We start from the raw sequence: 19159 nt of genomic DNA, 5'->3' as shown, positions 1-19159 counted from the left end.
TAATTAGAAGAATTATTCATAGGGAGAATTTTGAGTATTAAATGACCTAAGATGATATGGGGGTGGGAAACAGGGGGGTGAATAGTAGAGGACACCAAAAGAAAAATGAATGAATAAGAAAAATAGGGTATTCTATTACACACAAAGAGGGGATGGGAAGTGGAGGGGATGAATACTATTATAAAAAGGAGAGGAAGAGAGCTTTAAGAGGTAATATTTGAACATTACTCTCAGTGTAATTAACCCTGAGAGGGAAGACAAGCTATATCCATTGGTATATAAAATTCTATTTAACCATACTGAGAAAATCAGAAAGGATAAACCCAGGGGAGGAGGGGAATGTGGAGGTCAAAAAAGGAAGGGAGAAAAAGGGGAAGGAATTCACTAGGCCTAAAAAAAAAGAAAGGAATATTAAGGGAGGGGGTAGAAAGGGAAGTAAATCAAATGAGGGGACAAGGGTTACTAGCTTAAAGCAAACCACTGGTTTAAAAGGAAATGGTGTAAAAAGAAGGGGTAGAACTAGGAGAGGATACCAAAATTTTGGCAAATACAAACATGATAATTATAACTCTGAATGTGAATGGGATGAACTCACCCATAAAACAGAAGCAAATAGCAGAGTGGATTAGAAACCAAAATCCTAACATATGTTGTCTACAAGAAACACATATGAGGCAGGTGGACTTACAGAGGTTTAAGGTAAAGGGTTTGAGCAAAATCTTTTGGGCCTCAAATGAGAAAAAGAAGGCAAGGATGGCGATCATGATTCCCGACAAAGCCAAAGTAAAAAGTGATATGATTAAAAAAGACAGGGAAGGTAATCATATCCTGATAAAATGCATTATAGACATTGAGGAAATAACAGTGCGCAATATGTATGCACCAAATGGCATAGCATCCACATTCGTAAAAGCAAAACTGGCAGAGGTCAAGAAGGAAATAAATAGTAAAACCATACTAGTGGGAGATCTAAATATTCCTCTTTCAGATCTAAATAAATCAAACCAAAAAATAAATAGGAAGAGACAATAGAGGTGAATGAATCCTAGAAAAATTAGATTTAATAGATACATGGAGAAAAATAAATAGGAACAAAAAGGAATACACCTTCTTTTCAGCTGCACATGGTACATTCACAAAGATTGACAATGTAATAGGGCATAGAAACATTGCAAACAAATGTAAAAGGGCAGAAATAATAAATGTAATTTTCTCAGATCATAATGCAATAAAAATAAGAATTAATAAGGCACCTGGACAGGCAAATCAAAAAGTAATTGGAAATTAAATAATATGATTCTCCAAAACCAGCTAGTTAAAAAAGAAATGATAGAAATAATCAAAAATTTAATTGAAGAAAATGAAAATGATGAGACCTCCTACCAATCTCTGTAGGATGCAGCCAAGGCAGTACTCAGGGGGAAATTTATATCCTTCAGTGCATATATTAACAAATTAGGGAGGGCAGAGATTAATGAATTGGGCATGCAACTCAAAAAATTAGAAAGCGAGCAAATTAAAAAGCCCCAGATGAAAACTAAATTAGAAATACTAAAAACCAAGGGAGAAGTTAATAAAACCAAAATAAAAGAACTATTGAATTAATAAATAAGACTAGAAGCTGGTACTTTGAAAAAACAGATAAAATAGACAAAGTACTGGTCAATCTAATAAAAAAGGAAAGAAGAAAAACAAATTGACAGTATCAAAGATGAAAAGGAAGACCTCAGCTCTAATGAAGGGAAAACTAAGGCAATCATTAAAAACTATTTTGCCCAATCATATGGCAATAAATATAGCAATCTAGGAGATATGGAAGAATATTACAAAATTAAAAATTGTTTTGATTGACAGTAGAAAATATAGAGTACCTAAATAATCCCATATCAGAAAACAAAATCAAAGTACTCCCTAAGAAAAAATCGCCAGGGCATGATGGATTCAAAGAGCAACTAATCCCAATAATATACAAAATATTTTATATAATAAGCAAAGAAGGAGGCCTACCAAATTCCTTTATGAGACAAATATGGTGCTGATTCCAAAGCCAGGGAGATCAAAAACAGAGAAAGAAAACTATAGACCTATCTCCCTAATGAACATAGATGCAAAAATCCTAAATACAATACTAGCAAAGAGACTCCAGTAAGTATTTAAGAAGATCATCCACCATGATCAGGTGGGATTCATACCAGGAATGCAAGGATGATTCAACATTAGGAAAACCATCCACATAATTGACTATATCAACAATCTAACAAACAAAAATCATATGACTATCTCTATAGATGTTGAAAAAGCCTTTGAAAAATGCAGCTCCCATCCTTATTGAAAACCCTGTAAAGTACAGGAATAGAAAGACCTTTCCTAAAAATAATAAACAGTATATATCTAAAACCATCAACAAGCATTATATGCTATGGGTATGAATTAGAAGCCTTCCCAATTAGATCAGGAGTGAAACAAGGATGCCCATTATCACCTTTATTATTTAACATTGTACTAGAAAAACTAGCAGTAGCAATTAGAGAAGAAAATGAAATCAAAGGTATCAAAATAGGCAATGAGGAGACAAAGCTATCACTCTTTGCAGATGATATGATGGTATACTTAAAAAATCCTAGAGAATCAACTAAGAAGCTTGTAGAAATAATCAACAACTTTAGCAAAGTTGCAGGATACAAAATAAATGCATATTAATCATCTGTATTTCTATATATTTCCAACACATCACAGCAGCAAGCGGTAGAAAGAGAAACACCATTTAAAATCACCCCAAACAATATAAACTATTTGGGAATCTATCTACCAAAACAATCACAGTAATTATATGAAAACAACTGCAAAACACTTTCCAAACAATTAAAACTAAACACTTGGGAAAACATTGATTGCTCATGGATAGGACGAGCTAACATAATGAAAATGACCATTCTACCCAAATTAAGTTACCTATTTAGAGCCATACCTATCATATTACCAAAAACCTTTTTTACTGATTAAGAAAATACTATAACATTTGGAAGAACAAAAAATCAAGAATATAGAGAAATAATGAAAAAATGTGAAGGATGGTGGCCTAGCAGTACCAAATATTAAACTATTCTATAAAGCAGTAGCCATCAAAGTAGTATGGTACTGTTTAAGAGACAGAAGGGAGGATCAGTGGAATAGACTTGGAGCAAGTGACGTCAGCAAGACAGTGTATAATAAACCCAAAGAGAACAACTTTTGGGACAAAAACCCACTCTTTGACAAAAACTGCTGGGAAATTTCGAAAACAATATGGGAGAGATTGGGATTAGATCAATATCTCATATCCTACACCAAGATAAATTTATAATGGGTAAATGACTAGAATATAAAGAGGGAAACTATAAATAAGTTAAGTGAACACAGAATAGTATACCTGTCAGATCTCTGGGAAAGGAAAGATTTTAAAACCAAGCAAGAGTTAGAGAAAATTAAAAAATATAAAATAAATGATTTTGATTACATCAAACTAAAAAAAATTTGTATAAACAAAAACAATTCAGACAAAATGAAAAGGGAAAAAATTTGGGAAAAATCTTTATAACAAAATACTCTGTCAGGGGTCTAATTACTCAAATGTACAAGGAGCTAAATCAATTGTATAAAATATCAAGCCATTCCACAATTGATAAATGGGCAAGGGACATGAATAGGCAATTTTCATATAAAGAAATCAAAAGTATCAATAAGCATATGAGAAAGTGTTCTAAATCTCTAATAATTAGAGAAATGCAAATCAAAACAACTCTGAGATATCACCTCACACCTAGCAGTTTGGCTAAAATGATAGTAGGGGAGAGTAATGAATGTTGGAAGGGATGTGGTAAAATTGGGATATTAATGCATTGCTGGTGGAGTTGTAAACTGATCCAACCATTCTGGATGGCAATTTGGATCTATGTCCAAAGAGTTCTAAAAGTTTACCTGCCCTTTGATACAACCATACCATTTTTGTGTTTGTACCCCCAAAGAGATCATAGATGAACAGCCTTGTACAAAAATATTTAAAGCCATGCTTTTTGTGGTGGTAAAAAAATGGAAAATGAGGTTATGCCCTTCATTTGGGGAATGGATGAATAAATTGTGGTATATGCTGGTTATGGAATACTACTGTGCTCTAAGGAATAAGAAACTGGATGAATTCCATGTGAACAAGAAAGAACTCCAGGAATTGATGCAGAGTGAAAGGAGCAGAGCCAGAAGAACACTGTACACAGAGACTAATACACTGTGGTAAAATAGAAGTTAATGGACTTCTTTCTAGCAGTAATGCAATGACCCAGGACAATTCTGAGGGATTTATGGAAAAGAAAGCTATCCACATTCAGAGGAAGAACTACAGGAGTGGAAATACAGAAGAAAAACTATTGCTTGAACACATGGGTTGATGAGGACATGATTGGTGATGTAGACTCGAAACAACCACATCAATGCCACTATCAACAATTAGGAAATAGGTCTTGATGAATGACACATGTTAAAACCAGTGGAAATGCGCATTGGCTATGGGGGGGGGGGTTGGGGGAGTGAAGAGGAAAGTAAGAGCATAAATCATGTAACCATGTTAACTTTTCTAAAAAATAAATATTATTAAATGTTTAAAAAAATAAAAAAAAAATCTGAATTCTATACCATTTTGTGCATACATGTTCTCCTATTTTCTCATTCTCTATGATGCCTATTATCAGGAGGTAATTACTTTCCCTATCTCTTTTAATCAGATCTATTTTTAGTTTGGCTTTTTCAGATATCATGATTGTGACTCCTGCTTTCTTTTTCTCAGTTGAAGCCCAATAGATTTTGCTCCACCCTCTTACCTTTACACTGTGTGTGTCCACCTGCCTCATGTGTGCTTCTTGTAGATAACATAAGGTAGGTTTTTGGTTTCTACTCCACTCTACTATCTGCTTCCTTTTTATGGGTGAGTTCATCCAATTCATATTCAGAATTATGATTACCACCTGTGTATTCCCCATCATTTTGATTTTCTCTCCTAGTCCTACCTTTTCTTTTGTCACTATTTCCTTCTACACCAGTGTTTTGCTTTTAATCAGTCCACCTAATCTCCACTGTAGTTTACTTCCCTTTACTCCCTCTCTTCTTATTCCTATGTTATTTTTCTTCAGGATCTATTGAATTCCCTTCTCCCTCTCTTTCTGTCCCTGCCTCACCCCCCTTTGCTTTTTCCCTTTCAACTTCCCTGTAGGGTAAGATGGAATTCGATACCCCAATGGATCTAGATGCTCTTCTCTCTCAGAGTTGATTCCACTGAGAGTACAGTTTAAGTATTACCTATTAGCACTCTATTCTCCTTCTTATAATAATATTCTTCCCATCCCCCTCCCATGGTCTTTTTTATGTTTTATAATTTTTCCTATTTTTCCTATTCCTTCATGTTTCTCTTGTTACCATCTTCTATTCCCCCTTGATTTTTTTTACAAATCATCTTAAACCACTTAGTACCCCAAGCTCTATCTTTCTTGTATTAGGGGGTTGTTAATGATGAGGGTGATATAGCTGGGAATAAGGTGGAGTCTGTGTAGCAATACCTTCCTAACCCACTGTTAACCCCTAACATGGTGTGATGTTGTGGTGGTCCCTTTGAAATTGGGGAACCCCTTGGGGGATGGAGGAAAGATCACCTCATAAGGTGGGTTACATGTTGACCCAGCTCAATGTTACTATGAACCAGGGTTCACAGAAGCCTCCCCACTTCACCACAGGTGGTCAGCCTTGAAGATGAAACACAACCTGACTTTACTGTAATGCTTCCTCCTATAGCAGTCTCCCAAATGAACCTGAATGGTATCTGACATTTTCTTGAATTTATTGTCAATAACAGGTTAAAGGAATGGGTGTACAGTAATGGTGGAGAATAGTGTATGGTATATAGGGTGCTGGTAACCCTAAGATTGATCCTTTTACCAGGTTCTTCATCCTGGAGAGACCAAATCTGTCTCAATCCAGAGTTTTATCTGCCCTTCCCCACTAATCCTATTGCCTATATATCTATTTAGTTTGTTATGTTAATGAAGGACACTATATGTCAAGGTCCAAGGAATGAGGGGTTCAGGGACTCCCCAAAGAGTCTAAAATAAATCCCTAAACACTGAAAGGCACTTCTTGTGTTCAGGAGATATCAAGATCTTATTGAATTAAAGGTAGCAGATCTTGTTTATAGGTCAGGAACCTCAAAGTTTCTTTGGGTGGAACAGAGCTTGTTCTCTACATCTCCCCTCCACAAGCTCTTAATCCCAAAGACAATTTTCTTAAGTCCAAACTTCCCAAAAGTCTCTGATCTTCCAACTATCATTTGGTCTCCCCTTCTTCCAAGATTCCATAAAATTCCATGCAATTCCATCAAGAATTCCATCCCTTGCCTCCATTCTCACACTACGAATACATTTTCTAACTGCTATGATAGTGAATACATTTTGGGGAGTTACTAATAAAATTTTTTCCATATAATAATATAAACGATTTGACCTTACTGAAGCCCTTAATTTTTTCCCTCTCTTTCTTTTTTTACCTTTTCATGTTTCTCTTGAATTTTGCATTTGAATATCAAATTTTCTATTTAGTTCTTGTCATCTTTACAAATACTTGGAAATCTTCTATTTTGTTAAATGCTATACTTTTCCCTGGAAGTATATAATCAGTTTTGATGAGTAGGTGATCCTTTTTTCTAGGACCAATTATCTTATCTTACCTTTCTGAATATCATAATTCAAACTTTGTGGTCCTTTATTATGAAATCTTCCAGATCTTGTGTAATCCTGATTGGTGTTCCTTGATATCTGAATTGTCTCTTTCTGGCTTCTTGCAATATTTTCTCCTTAGCCTGGAAACTCTTGAATTTGGCAATCACATTCCTGGGATTGTCTTTTGAGGATTTAATGTAGAGGGTCATCTATGGATCCTTTCAATATCTATTTTACCCTCTTGTTCAAGAATATCAGGGAAATTTTCTTAAATGATTACTTGTAGTATGATGTTAGGATGTCTATTTATATCTGGATTTTCAGGAAGGTCTGTGACCTATTTTCCAGGTCAGTCGTCTTCTCAAAGAGATATTTCATGTTTCCTTCCATGTTTTCATTCTTTTGATTTAGCTTCATTAATTCTTGCTGTCTTGTGAAATCATTAGCTTCTACTTGCCCATTACTAGACTTCAAAGAATGGTTTTCAGATATAATCTTTTGATTTTCCTTTTCATTTTGGTCTATCCTATATTTCACTGGCTTCCAGCAGATCAGTTCTGGTCTCCAATTTGCTTATCAATTTTTTTTATTTCTGGGCTTCTTTTTCCAAGTAAGAGATTCTGTCTTTTAAACTATTATTTTCTTTTTGAACTACTTCCCACTTTTCTTGCTAACTTTCTTCTATTTTTCTTACTTGATTCTTGAACTCCAATTTGAGTGCTTGGATATCTTGTGAGCAATTTCCATTTTGTTTGAAAGTTTGAATGTGATTGCTTGTTCGTCACCCTTTCCTGTCACCTCTGTGGTCTGCTGTTTTTCTCCATAAAAGTTATCCCATGTCAGAGATTTTTTCCTATTTTTTTTAGTAGTTGTAGACTTTATTTCTTGGGTATTGGTGGCCATTGTTGTATTAGTTTTTTTCTTCTCTTCCCAGTTATAATTCTTATTGAGTAGGGTAGTCTCTGTGTATTGAGGTACAGAGCAATTTTTGCCCTGAGGCTATTTTTCAGACTCTACTACATCTGCTGTGGGCAGCCCCCCTCTGCACCCAAGCTCTGCATTCCTCAGCTTCCTGGTGTCCCAAGTCTTGCTGCTCTCAGGGGTAAGTCTGTGGTGTCCTCAGCAAAACCCCTGAGAACCTAGAGATTTCCCCTTATGTACTCTGACTCTGGCGCTGTTGGGAAGGGTGATCAGCTTGCTCTTTGGTAGGAGTAATTTTGCCCCCTTTGTTATAAGAGAATTAGTGAAAGTTTAGCAAGAGGCATAAGTTAGCTGGATGGCTGACAGAGAAGGTTCCAAGCATGGAATGGTGTAGGGAGACTTCTTATTCTGATGGACTCTCTGAATGCAAGTGCTGGCAGTTAGGGGCTTTCCTTAGCTGCTGAAGGAGGTGAAGAGCCCAGAAAATAACTATCTACTGTAAATACATGTACCCTGGAAAAGATCAAGTTGAGCCATAAATCTGGTTTGATTGGGGGACATATCAAACCAATTCCATTCCTTCATTTTACCCCTTTTTTGGACTTACTTTCTGTGACTCCTGGAGGCTATGAACAAAGCTGGAACAGAAGTGGACCCCTGTAGTGAGATTCACATTCCCTTCTGACCTTACAGGCTGGACCTGTCAGCCTGGACTTAGAACTGGTGTAGTTTTGTCCCATCTCCATAGCCCTGAGCTTACCTATTAGAAATTAGTTTAGTCTGTCCAGTACCTCAATACCTTACCCCTAATCTTTAATAAGCAGTTTTTCTTTACTTCCTGTGTCTTCCTCCAAACCCAAGAAATAACCCACAGAAAGATAGCCTTCAACCCTTGTCTTTCCACTGGCTAGGTTGACCAGTAAACTGCCAACTGTCATTCACCAACCAATGTGGTTTTACTCAATTCACAAATCCCTTGGGTAGGTTCTCAGTTATCTTGTGTATCCTCTTACTTGTGGGTGTGTGGGTGTGTCTTGGTTGTGTGTGTAACCCTTGTGTTATACTGTGAAGGCAGTTATCTATTTCACCTTATAGCATAGAAATATCCAAACCCTGACTACCTTCAAAGGTATGTCCTATGATAGAGGACATACCTTCACTTATCTGATTTTGATTTTTGTCCTTTCCAGGCACTTTATATCGGTCATTGGTGAGGTGAAGAAGACCCTTGCTTCTGCTCTGTGGCCATCATAGCCTGAAATTCATCTAATTACTTTTTAAAGTAAGCATAGAAAGAAAATTATACCACTAGTTTGCCTATGTGCAATTATTCTGAACTCATCACTTTGGTTATCAAAGGGAAATGGGAAAATTTTCACTATTTAGTGTTAAAATTATGGTGTAAATGAGATAAAGAAGTAAAAGTTCTATGTCCATTTCCTGTTACTGTTTGTCACTTACTCCTTTCTCTGGGGGGAAATCACACACTCCCTTACTATTCCACAACCTTCTGGTCTTTAAATCGCTCCAGCCCCAACCTGATCCATGATGACCCATTGCCTCTTTTTCACCAGAGAGAGAGACAGAGACAGACAGAGACAGAGACAGAGGCAGAGAAAGAAAGAAACATATAGAACCTTTTTTGGCAGTATACATATATTGAAATGAGACTTGATGTTATCTACTTTTACTTAATCTTAATGGGAAAATATTGGCTTAGGTGATTTGTTTTGCATTTGAAATTTGCTTGAGTAACCTCTGATAAAGCAACTTTTCATGGGGCTGTTTACCCATCAATATTATTATATAATACACACACATATACATATATAATATGCTGTGACATTGTGTTCTCCCTTTTAAAGAAATTTCATTTTCAGAAATATATTTATGAAGTCCATTTCTTCCTCTTTAGACTTTTCAGAGTTTTTCATTATTTCATTCCCTTGATATAAGATTAGAAGAGAATTAAGATATTGGTAGTGCTGACCTACCAGTCATATTACTGACTGAGTAATATTTATTTAAAAATATTCTTTGGTATTTTAAAGATTTTTTTAAAATAAGCAAATTACTGTGTGAATTAAAATGTTTGTAGCAACCATAGATAGGGTGCTGGAGTAGAAGTTTAGAAAGCCTGAGTTAAAATCTTGCCTCAGACACTAAGTGGTTTTATGACCTCAGACAAGTCACATAACCTGAATGACACTCAATTTTCTCATCAGTAAAATAGGCACAATAATAATACATACCTCTCAGGGTTGATTTGAGAACAAAATGAGATGTGTGTAAAGTATTTTGTAAACCTCAAAGCTCTATATAAATATAAGCAATTATTATTATCTTTAAAATAGTCAATAAGAAACCAAGTAAAAAGTGGCAAGGGTTAAAACAAATAGGGCGAAAAAGCTATATACCATTAAATATTAAAATTAACTAAATTGATCTGTAATTTTATTTCTCATACTTCTGTCACCTGCCATAATGAACTAATCAATTAGCCATTCCTTTCACTATTTTGAATTGAGCCTGTACTAAACTGCTTCCTCTTAGGTAGTAGTTTTTCTTACAAATACCCAAGTTTATCTAAAATTAAAGTTACCTTTTAAACTAAATATTCTGTAGATATTTGATGACTAACTTTTCAATTGTCATGCTTTTGTTTCTTCTTTCAAAGTGTAAGGGCACCATGAAGGTTTTGTTTGTTTTTTAAAAATAATTCACAGAGAGAGAGAGAGAGACAGAGACACAGAAACAGAGACAGAAAGGCAGAGATAGGGAGGAGAAAAGGAAGAAAGGAGAAAGGAAAGCCAGAGAGATGTTTTTGAATGTGGAAAATGGGAGGTATTGCTTTGAATTTTTGAGTTGAAGGTTTTGCCTTTCTTTTTATTATTTTTCCTAAGTATAGAAAAAATAAGAGAGAAAAAATTTGCTATCTAAAAATCTCATTAATTTTTTTTTTGTTTTTTTTTTTTGTTTTTTTTTTTGACCTTGGGCAATTTATTTAGCCTTTCAATGCCCCAATGTATTTTTTTTTACATTTATTAATATTCATTTTTAACATGGTTACATGATTCATGCTCCTCCTTTCCCCTTCAACCCCCCCCCCCGGGCCCCCCCATCCATGCGCATTTCCACTAGTTTTGTCATGTGTCCTTGATCGAGACCAATTTCCAAATTGTTGGTAGTTGCATTGGTGTGGTAGTTTCGAGTCTACACCCTCAATCATGTCCACCCCGACCCATGCGTTCATGCAGTTGTTTTTCCTATATGTTTCCTCTCCTGCAGTCCCTCCTCTNTTGGAAATGTATAGAAATGCTGATGATTTATGTGCATTTATTTTGTATCCTGCAACTTTGCTAAAGTTGTTGATTATTTCTACAAGCTTCTTAGTTGATTCTCTGGGATTAAAAATCTCATTAATTTTTAAAATTGTAGATACCTGATCTTGCTATTATAATAAAAATTATATTTTTAATTTATAATTCCCTTTTTTAATCCAACAATTTTCATTCTGTTCTGATTATTAGTAAAATTGAAAAGCTTACAATGTCAAATAAATGGTTCATTCTCCAATATTAAGATCTTTTTTAAACACACTGTTTTTCAAATGCTAAACTATTCTTATTCCAAATATCCAATTGCAATTCTTTAACTTTTTTAACACTTTTATTGACTTGTTCCCTAACGTTGAGAACAGTTTTTAATAAGCCTAAGATATTGCTATTTTTTAAAGTTTCTCATAAAATATTTTTTTAACAAAACCTATTAACACTAAGATATATCCCAGGGAGCCTTATACAATCATCCCACTTTGGATAACTAGCATACCTTATGATATTCACATGAAATTGAATTTAAAGACTTTTCTATGTATGGACTATCATAGTAGTCCTCAAAATTCTTCAGTTTTATTTTCAAAGAAAATGGACACCTTAGGAGATTCTTCATTCTCCAAAAGTTTCCTTTGTTTTCAATTCCTTTCTTGGAAGTCCTTTAAATTTTCCTTTGAAATTAAATCTCTTTGATCTCTATTTTCCCCTGAACAATCTTACATTTCTTACAATCTTGGAAGAGTCTACTCCCTCAATAGAGTGTCACATCTCTCTTTTGGAACACTTCAAGGCTAAGAATGCATATCACCTCCGATATATGGCATTTCTTTTTCCTGCCACTCCCTCCAAAAATATTAGGTTCTCAAAGCCAAACATTGTATTTTCCAGGTATAAATTTTATAATTACTGAGCACTTAATATGTTTTTTTCCCTCAGTAGAATTTAAAATTCTTGAGGCTAAGTATTAATTCCTTTTTGTCTTTATCTCCAGGGCCTGGAATTGTTTCTTTTTATTTTTTTTAAACCCTTACCTTCTGTCTTGGAGTCAATACTGTGCATTGTGGCTCCAAGGCAGAAGAGCCATGAGGGTGGGCAATTTGAGTCAAGTGACTTGGCCAGGGTCACACAGCTAGGAAGTGTCTGAGGCCAGATTTGAACCTACGACCTCCTGTTTCTAGGCCTGGTTCTCAATCCACTGAGCTACCCAGCTATCCCCTCTGGAATTGTTTCTTGTAATGAAGTATTAAATGAGTACTTAAGAAATTAAATTTTTATAATAATTAAGAGAGCCAGTTCCAAATGTTATAATAGAAAGGAGAGAGAGTCTATGTAGTGAGACTTTCTTCTAGCTCTCCCTTCCCATCGAATATATGCTTGGAGACTTTGGGGTGGGGGGGGTGTCACCCCTAAACTGGGTGACATGGATGGTCGTGCCACCCCACAGGAGTTGGGAGCAAGGCTCCCTTATAAGATGAGTTATGGGATACATCGATCTGATTCTGAATGAGGGTGGGGTTCAAGCAAGCCTCTCCCGAGGTTAGTCAACTTCACAGAGGGTGGTCTGGCTCCAAAATGGAGGCAACTAGACCTAGCTGTGGTTCCCTTCTCCCCACATTGTCTCTTAGGCACTTTGGAATGCTATCTGACTAATGAATGACTTTTATTATTCACAATTGGGGGTTGGGAAAAGGGGTGAAGGGCAGAGGGATTTGGGGTGCCCTCTTCTCTATTTCTATGGGGTTCTTCATTCAGGTAGGAACCTTTGGGGTTCCCACTCCTAAGCGGTTCCCCTCTCAACTTCCCCTTCTGTTTTTCTATTTCTATTTCCTGTTTCTATCCTTTTCTATAATTGTAAGTTAAACCAGAAAGGGTCTCTCAGCAAGGTTGGGTAATGGGAGAAGGAGCCCAAGAGATCACTCCCAAAATGGAGTCCAAAACTTAGCTGACTTGATGATTGAAGTCTTGCTGGGTGAGAAGTGATGGGATGCCTTTGACCAGGGAATTGGGGTATCATTGTCCAAAGAAAGATCCTCAGGAACCCCCCCCAGGACTGGATTTGAGCTGAGTCCTCTCAGTCTCTCAGTCCTCTGCCAGAAGTCCTCCTTCCTCCTCCCAAGAGTTACCCAGAATTCCCTCTGGTCTCAAGGGTCACCAACTGTCACCAACTGTCAGTTACTCCTTCCCTGGCTCCTTTTGTCCCATCCCCCTTGCACAAATTAGATCCTTAGAGCTTCTAATTGAATCTTATTACCACACATATACAGAATTAAAATACTGAATACTTTTACAGTCCTCTACAAATATTACCCCATGTCCATATAGAAAATCCAGTCTGGCAACAATCATTTTGTCTCTCAAAGAAAGCCCCTGAATGAATTTTCAATCCTCAGTGTCCTAAGTCAAAGCACCAAAGCAAAATTAGAACAGCTGAGAAGGAAGACTGAAATATATCTGTCAAAGAAACTCAAAATAATCAGTGAGTAGCAAAGTATCAGTTTGGTATTTTATATTTCTCTTTGAGGTCATTTCATAGAGTATGAAAATATCCCTTACATTATTTACAAATACAGTTTTTTTCACCAACCATAATTTTTTCTCAAAGGAAAACTGAAACTAATATGCAGACTAAAGGAATTAAGATTGGGAGGAGGCTTAAAGAAAGATTATTCTTAGGTCATGTTCTTTAGAAATAGATAAGTTGTAATAGTGATAAATGCTGATACTCTCTTTTTAAGTTACTTGTGCAAATTACCTTCCTAAAACTAGATAGAACTATGTGTAGGCAACTGAGGGAACATGAAATTGAATTTTTTCCCATATCTTGTAGCAGAAAATTACACCAGATTGTTCTCCTCCCTAGCAATCTGAGACTATAAAACACTGACATAAAACTACCTCATACAAAACTTTAAAACCATCCATTATTAAGAAAAAAATTACCTCATACAGCTGGCACTTCTTCAAACTATAGCAATTTCTGTCTAAGAAGTAAAACAACTTGATCACAAATCACACTATACTTTTTGGAGAAGATTTTTTATATGTTTTCCAACCTACAAATTCTTTTTAATCTATTTTTTAATTGCTTACATTATTTGCATTAAGAAACCTTCTCCCTAAGTGCTCTAAATCTCTAATAATTAAAGAAATGCAAATCAAAACAACTCTGAGGTACCACCTCACACCTAGCAGATTGGCTAAAATGAGAGTAGGGGAGAGTAATGAATGTTGGAGGGGATGTTGCAAAATTGGGACATTAATGTATTGCTGGTGGAGATGTAAACTGATCCATCCATTCTGGATGGCAATTTGGAACTATGCTCAAAGAACTCTAAAAGATTGCCTGCCTTTTGATCCAGCCATAGCATTGCTGGGTTTGTACCATTAAGAGATCATATGGAAAAAGACTTGTACAAAAATATTTATAGCTGTGCTCACTCTGAGGTTGCAAAAAACTGGAAAATGAGGGTATGCCCATCAATTGAGGAATGGCTGAAGAACTTGTGGTATATGCTGTTGATGGAATACTATTATGCTCACAGAAATAATGAACTGGAGGAATTCCATATGAACTAGAATGACCTCCAGGAATTGATGTAGAGTGAAAGGAGCAGAACCAGGAGAACATTGTACATAGAGACTGACACACTATGGTAAAATCAAATGTAATGGACTCCTGTAGTAGCAGTAATGCAATTATCTGGGACAATTCTGAGGGACTTATGAAAAAGAACACTATCCACATTCAGAGGAAGAACTGCAAGTCTAGAAATACAAAAGAAAAACAACTACTTGAACTAATGGGTTGATGCCAATATAATTTGGGATGTAGACTCTAAAGGACCACCCCAGTGCAATTATCAATAATATGGAAATAGGTGTTGATTGATGACTCATATAAAAACCAGTGGAAATGCTCAAAGACTGGGGGCTTGGGGGGGTGTGGTGAGTGGAGAGAGTGGAGGGGAGAGTAAGAACATGAATCATATAACCATGGAAAAATTTTCTAAAAATAAAAAATTGAATGAAATGAATATAGAGTCAAAAAGTCATGGATTAATTGTCCAATTACTCTCAACTTCTGTCAGATTCTTACAAGTATACCATATCTAGTTTTGGTTACATAACTAAATGAGATTCTGAGAATTTAAGGAGAATTAATAAAAGAATCATGAAGATTTTTAAAGGATTAGAAAATTTGGCCTGTATGGAAAGAACAAAGGAATATAATTGTTTATTCCAAGTATTATGAATTGAAGATATATTAATAATATTAATTCACTATATGAAAATTATTAATATCATTTTATATGCCTGAAGACTTATCGCCTTTTATCATTTTCTACATATATTGAAAAGTCAAAAATGTAATTCTATAGAACAAGAGATTTCTTATGAAGTAAGATTATTTGACATTAAAATTGGTTTCCTAGATAAATCCTACTCTTCCAAAAATTCATTATGAGATTCAATAAAAAGATCTTCTCTTTTGGGGATGGTCTTTATTTAAGGGAATATCTAGGTAAAGGTAATAGAGAAATTTCACTTAATGAAGTTCCAAACAATGGACTGACAAAATTACCATTCCTGTTTTAATTCATTGAAATAAGTAGATGACTAATCAAGTCTTGTAAACATTTAATTTTTCCTTCATTTGTATGTAGTCATAATCTCAGCAGTTGTAATCCTCTTTGATTTGATTTTAACTAAATTAGCAATTATGTGTACCAACACAATTGTTCATTATCACTGTCTCAAGGACAATTTTTTGCAGACCATTTTTTTCCTTCAACTCCAGAAAACTCAAATTTTAGCATAATTTCTAATACATATGAATGTTCTAATCCACTAGGAATTCTTCTTGGACTTTTACCAAACCATATAACTATAGGAAAAAGTTTGAAAGGACCATGGAGATTATGTGTGTTAACACTTTTATTTTAATAGTTGAGAAAAGAAAAGACCAAGAAAGGTCAAGTCAAAGAGTTTTCATTTGCAAGGATCATATGAAAGTGATCTACCCTGATAAATGAAATGAATGAATAGTTGTTATTCAAGATAAAAATATTGCTTGCTAGAAATGTCAGAAAATCCACACTATAGACAATATAAATATTTGGATGCTACAATGAAATAAATTCTCTAGAAACTTTATTTTTAGTTTTAAAACATCAATTTATTAAATCATCTGCCTAAGTAATTAAACAATAGAGCACCACAAAAATGGCAAATTTTGAGAGGTACAGAAGGCAATATAGTCCAAGAGTGAGAAAGATGTGAATGCTAGCAAACAGGCATCCAGGGGGGTCCAGAATCAGAGAAGAGGCTTGAGTGTGAGCAACTAAAGAGCTAGTACAGAAAGAGGGACCAGAGTGAGCAGCTAAGCAGCTAGAAAGGCAAGTGAGAGAAAAACAGGCCAACTTCATGACACTGAAACCAATATATATCCCTTCTGATGCCTTCATTCCATCCCTACTCATGACATCTCTAATTAGAGAATAGCTACAAATACAGGAGAATCAGATACTGGAATTCTAGGTTTGGGATGAGGACATAGTATACAGTTTGAGGTAGTTGATAGTACTAAGTACTAAGTACTGATTATTATGCATAAAATCAGGGCAGAGCTCCAAGACAGGGCAATCAAGGGTATGCCTGATTGGATCAAGAACTCAGCAAGACAAACACTTGAGCCTAAGCCTAGAAGTAGGATTTGATCAGCCCTTGACCTGGTCAAGGTCAGAGTGAAATCAAAACTTACACCCAAGCGTGGGGCAAGTCTGTAACCCATTAGCATCTCAAATGTCAATTAAATCAGCATAGGGAAGGGGCTACCAGAGCTCTCAGCACTCAGACCCATAAAATAAGTTGAAAATAACATCAAGCAAGAACTGAAATTTAAGAGGATACCCGAACTTCCCAAAAAATAGATCCTACCAATATTTAGATAGGAAACATGACCAAACAACAACCACAAAAAAAATGCACCTAAAATAGAACAAATAGAACAGGAACGAAGAAAAGATGACCATTATTACCCCTATTACTTAATGTTTTACTAGAAATTCTAGCTGTAACACTAGAGAAGTAAAAGAAAGTGAAGGGATTAAAGTAGACAATGGAGAAACTAAACTATCACTCTATACAGAATTAACAATTTTAGCAAAGTTGCAGGACAAAATAAATCTACATGAATCATCACCATATCTATATATTTCCTACAAAACTCTGCAGCAGAAGTTAGAAAGAGAAATTCCATTTAAAATCACTCTAGACCAGTGATGGGCAAACTATGGCCCACAAGCTAGATGTGGCCTCCCGAAATGTTCTATCTGGCCACGCGACATTATTCCTAATCTGAAGAATACAATGAGTAGGATACAATACAATGAAACTTCGAAAGAATTGCCTTAGAAACAGACTGACAGATGAGCATTTCCTTTCCTTTAGCCCCCTCTTTAAAAAATTTGCCCATCACTGCTTTAGACAATATAAATTATTTAGGAATCTATATACCAACATAAACACAGAAATTATATGACCACTAGTACAAAACACTTCTCACACAATAAAAACTGGATCTAAATAATTAGAAAAATATTAATTGCTCATGGGTTGAATGAGTTAATATAATAAAAATGACAATCCTACCCAAATTAATTTCCTCATTCAGTGCCACATCTATCAAACTAATGAAAAACATTTTTATAGAATTTGAAAAAATTATAACAAAGTTCATGTGAAAAATGAAAGATCAAAAATATTAAGGGAAATAATGAAAAAATAGTTGAAGGATGGGACCTAGCAGTGCGGGATCTTGAACTCTACTATAAAGCAGTGGTCATCAAAACAATATGCTATTGGCTAAGAGACAGAAGGGTGGATCAATGGAATAGACTTGGGATAAATGACTTCAGTAAGCTAGTGTTCAATGAACCCAAAGACCCCAGCTTTGGGGACAAGAACTCACAATTTGACAAAAACTTCTTAGAAAACTGGAAAAAAACTATGGGGAAAATTAGGTTTATATCAACATCATATACCCTATACCAAGATAAATTTAAAATGGGTAAATTACTTAAATATAAAGAGTGAAATCATAAATAAAATAAATGAACATAGAATAGTATACCTGTCATATCTGTGGGAAATGAAGGAATTTAAGAGCAAGGAAGAGATAGAGAACATTACAAAATGCAAAATGAATGACTTTGCTTATATCAAATTAAAAAGATTTTGTACAAACAAAACCAAAGCAACCAAAATTAGAAGGAAAACAATAAACTGGGAGAACATTTTTATAACAAAACTCTTTGACAAAGGTTTAATATCCTCAAAATATGAGAAAATAAGTCAGATATGCCAAAAATCAAGCCATTCCCCAATTGACAAAAGGTCAAGCGATATGAATAGGCAGTTTTCACATGAAGAAAACAAAACTTTCAATGGAAATATGGAAAAAGTTTTCTAAATCCCTCCTGATTAGAGAAATGCAACTAAAAACAACATTGAGGTACCACCTCAACCTAGTAGGCTGACCAAGATGGCAGCAAAGAAAAGTGATAAATGTTGGACAGGATGTGGAAAAATTGGGACACTAATACACTGCTTGTGGAGTTGTGAATTGTTTCAACCATTCTGGAGGGCAATTTGGAATTATGCTCAAAGGGCTTTAAAAGATTGCTTTCCTTTTGATCCCATCATACCACTGCTGGGGTTGTGCCCACAATAAAATGATAAGGAAAAATACTTGTACAAAAATATTTATAGCCTCACTTTTTGTGGTGGCAAAAAATTGGAAAATGAAGGGGTGATCATAAATTGGGGAATAGTTGAACAAATTGTGGTATTTTATTGTGATGGTATACTATTGGGCTGAAAGGAATAATGAACTGGAGAATTCCATATTACTGGAAAGATCTTCAAAAATTGACACAAAGTGAAAAGAGTAGAGCCAGGAGGATATTGTACACACAGACTGATACACTGTGACACAATCAAATGTAATAGACTTTTCTACTACCAGCAATGCAATGATCCAGAACAATGCAGAATAACTTATAAGAAAGAATGCTATCCACATCCAGAGAAAGAACTGTGGGAACAGAAACATAGAAGAAAGACATATGATAGATAATGTAGTTCAATTGGGATATAATTAGGGTTTTT

This window comes from Gracilinanus agilis, chromosome 3 (genome assembly GCF_016433145.1).
Source record: "Gracilinanus agilis isolate LMUSP501 chromosome 3, AgileGrace, whole genome shotgun sequence".
Lineage (NCBI taxonomy): Eukaryota > Metazoa > Chordata > Mammalia > Didelphimorphia > Didelphidae > Gracilinanus > Gracilinanus agilis.
The sequence above is the reverse complement of the archived record's forward strand: the minus strand, read 5'-3'. Positions refer to the sequence as shown.